Here is a 3,946-nt window from a genome sequence, read left to right as displayed (position 1 = left end):
TGTTTGATGGTTTGATCTAGATCAGGGGTCGGCAACCCAAAATGTTGAAAGAGCCATATTGGACCAAAAACAAAAAAAACAAATATGTCTGGAGCCGCAAAAAATGCAAAGTCTAGTATAAGCCTTAGAATGAAGGCAACACATGCTGCATGAATCTATATTAGTTATAACTGGGGGGAGATTTTTTTTTATTATGCACTTCGAGAAAAAAGTCGAAATGTCGAGAAAAAAGTCGAAATGTCAAGATTAATGTTGAAGTACAACCTTGAGAAAAAAGTCGAAATGTCAAGAAAAAAGTCGAAATGTCGGGGAAATAGTCAAAATGTTGAGAAAAAAAGTCAAAATGTTGAGAAAAAAAGTCAAAATGTTGAGAAAAAAAGTCAAAATGTTGAGAAAAAAAGTCAAAATGTCAAGATTAAAAAAGGAAAGGAAAAAGGAAGAAAAAAAGATGAAAAAAGGAAAAAAAGAAGAAAAAAGGGAAAAGAAAAAAAAGAAGAAAGGAAAAAAAAGGTCAAACATTTTTGAAAAAGCTCCAGGAGCCACTAGGGCGGCGCTAAAGAGCCGCATGCGGCTCTAGAGCCGCGGGTTGCCGACCCCTGGTCTAGATCTTTTGTTTGGTTAAATGATTTTGGTTTATTTGAAAAGCCTGATTTATGAAATGGAAAGCTAAGACTAAGAGCTAATGAATATAATGTGCTATTTAATACTTATAATAAATACGTATATATATATATATAGATAATAATTTAATATAATATAAATATATTATGTATTTAAAATGAGTGATTATAAATAGCTTAAAATGAATTTGATTTACATTATGTACAGTATATTATTATGAAGTTAAAATGGTTTTTATGTTATATTTTCAGATTTTGGTCCTCTTTTGTATTGTTCACATACTATCACTTGGGGGAATAAAACCATTGTAAACCTTGCCCACTTGCGTGCCTTGCCATCTTTATGTTTTAAACCCATACCTGAGCCAGGGGTTTGACAATCCTCTTTGAGAGTTTGTATATTTTCAATAAAGTTTCGTTAAAAAAAGAATTCACAAGGATCTATCCGTTATTAACGATGAGTTTTCAGTTATTGTTCTGTAACCGTTGGTTACCGGCAGTTACAGAGCACTAATTGAAAACTCATCATCGTTAATAACGGACAGATCCTTGTGAATTCTAAACTACAGAAACTACTCAGTCCTGCTAGTGAGTAACACTACAATCATTCTAATATTGTATTGTATTTCCTCCAGTAGCAAGTTGTATTAATGTGTGTTTTTGTTTATAAATTGTGTTCAATAAAAAAAAGAAAAAAAGAAGAAGAAGCTGCTTCAGCTGCTTTATTTCATTTTAAAAATGAAATAAAAAATTATATAACATCCATAAAGGTTCTACTCACTCACTCACTCACTCATCTTCTCCCGCTTTGGCCGTTACCGGGTCGCGGGGGCAGCAGCCTCAGCAGGGATGCCCAGACTTCCCTCACCCCAGACACTTCCTCCATCTCTTCCTCCATCTCTTCCTCCATCTCTTCCTCCATCTCTTCCTCCAGCTCCTCCGGGGGGAGTCCGAGGCGTTCCCAGGCCAGCCGAGAGACATAGTCTCTCCAGAGTGTCCTGGGTCTTCCCCGGGGTCTCCTCCCGGTGGGACATGCCTGGAACACCTCCCTAGGGAGGAGGGACATGCCTGGAACACCTCCCTAGGGAGGCGTCCAGGAGGATCCGGTACAGATGCCCAAGCCACCTCAGCTGACTCCTCTCAATGTGGAGGAGCAGCGGCTCGACTCCGAGCTCCTCCCGGGTGACCGAACTCCTCACCCTATCTCTAAGGGAGCATCCAGCCACCCTGCGGAGGAAACTCATCTCTAAGGGAGCGTCCAGCCACCCTGCGGAGGAAACTCATCTCTAAGGGAGCGTCCAGCCACCCTGCGGAGGAAACTCATCTCTAAGGGAGCGTCCAGCCACCCTGCAGAGGAAACTCATCTCTAAGGGAGGAAACTCATCTCTAAGGGAGCGTCCAGCCACCCTGCGGAGGAAACTCATCTCTAAGGGAGCGTCCAGCCACCCTGCGGAGGAAACTCATCTCTAAGGGAGCGTCCAGCCACCCTGCGGAGGAAACTCATCTCTAAGGGAGCGTCCAGCCGCCCTGCGGAGGAAACTCATCTCTAAGGAGGAAACTCATCTCTAAGGGAGGAAACTCATCTCTAAGGGAGGAAACTCATCTCTAAGGGAGGAAACTCATCTCTAAGGGAGGAAACTCATCTCTAAGGGAGCGTCCAGCCACCCTGCAGAGGAAACTCATCTCTAAGGGAGCGTCCAGCCACCCTGCGGAGGAAACTCATCTCTAAGGGAGCGTCCAGCCGCCCTGCGGAGGAAACTCATCTCGGCCGCTTGTATCCGCGATCTTGTCCTTTCGGTCACTACCCAAAGTTCATGACCATAGGTGAGGGTAGGGGCGTAGATCGACCGGTAAATCGAGAGCTTCGCCTTTCGACTCAGCTCCCTCTTTACCACGACGGTCCAGTACATCGACCGCATTACTGCGGACGCTGCACCGATCCGCCTGTCAATCTCACGCTCCATTGTTCCCTCACTCGTGAACAAGATCCCGAGATACTTGAACTCCTCCACCTGAGGCAGGACTTCTCCACCCACCCGGAGAAGGCATGCCACCCTTTTCCGGTCGAGAACCATGGCCTCGGTCTTGGAGGTGCTGATTCTCATCCCTGCCGCGTCGCACTCGGCCGCAAACCGCCCCAGCACATGCTGGAGGTCCCGGTCTGATGAAGCCAACAGGACAACATCATCTGCAAAAAGCAGAGATGAAATCCTGAGGTTCCCAAACCGTATCCCCTCCGGCCCCTGGCTGCGCCTAGAAATCCTGTCCATAAAAATTATGAACAGGACCGGTGACAAAGGGCAGCCCTGCCGGAGTCCAACATGCACCGGGAACAAGTCTGACTTACTGCCGGCAATGCGAACCAGACTCCTGCTTCGATCATACAGAGACCGGACAGCCCTTAGTAGAGGGCCCCGGACTCCATACTCACTCAGCACCCCCCACAGAATGGCACGAGGGACACGGTCAAATGCCTTCTCCAGATCCACAAAACACATGTAGACTGGTTGGGCAAATTCCCATGAACCCTCGAGCACCCTGCGGAGGGTATAGAGCTGGTCCAGTGTTCCACGACCGGGACGAAAACCGCATTGTTCCTCCTGAATCCGAGGTTCGACTATCGTCCGTAATCTCCTCTCCAGTACCCTGGCGTAGACTTTCCCCGGGAGGCTGAGAAGTGTGATCCCCCTGTAGTTGGAACACACTCTCCGGTCCCCCTTTTTAAACAGAGGGACCACCACCCCGGTTTGCCACCCCAGCGGTACTGTCCCCTTCCTCCATGCAATGTCGCAGAGGCGTGTCAGCCAAGACAGCCCTACGACATCCAGAGACTTGAGGTACTCAGGGCGAATCTCATCCACCCCCGGTGCCACTGAGGAGCTTACGAACCACCTCAGTGACCATAAAGGTTCTATCAGAAGAAAATCAGTCTATAAATGATTTATATGAAACCATGTTAAAGTCTCTTTCTCTTTAAGTTACAATCTTGTGTTTTTTTATACACTTAAGCACTTTTGTTGAAATTTCAACCCCTATGATTATTTTACTTTTATTTTATTTTTTTTTTTTATTCTGTTTTCTTGTCCTGTTACCAATTAAAAATACTTTTGTTAAGATATAGGTATACATAATTGCGTATGTGTTGTGAAATTGTAATGTTTCAGATGCTAATTTTTCCTCAAAGGAATTTTGTAAATTGAAATGTTAAATAAAGTTTAAAAAAAAGAAACTTCTAGAAACAACATCTTTTGTATTAGACGCTATACAAATAAAATTGAATTGAATTGAATCCTTACGAGAAGATGTTTAATTACTGTTCTATGTTG

Source organism: Cololabis saira, chromosome 17 (genome assembly GCF_033807715.1).
Source record: "Cololabis saira isolate AMF1-May2022 chromosome 17, fColSai1.1, whole genome shotgun sequence".
In the NCBI taxonomy this organism is placed as follows: Eukaryota; Metazoa; Chordata; class Actinopteri; order Beloniformes; family Belonidae; genus Cololabis; species Cololabis saira.
This window is presented reverse-complemented; position numbering follows the sequence as displayed.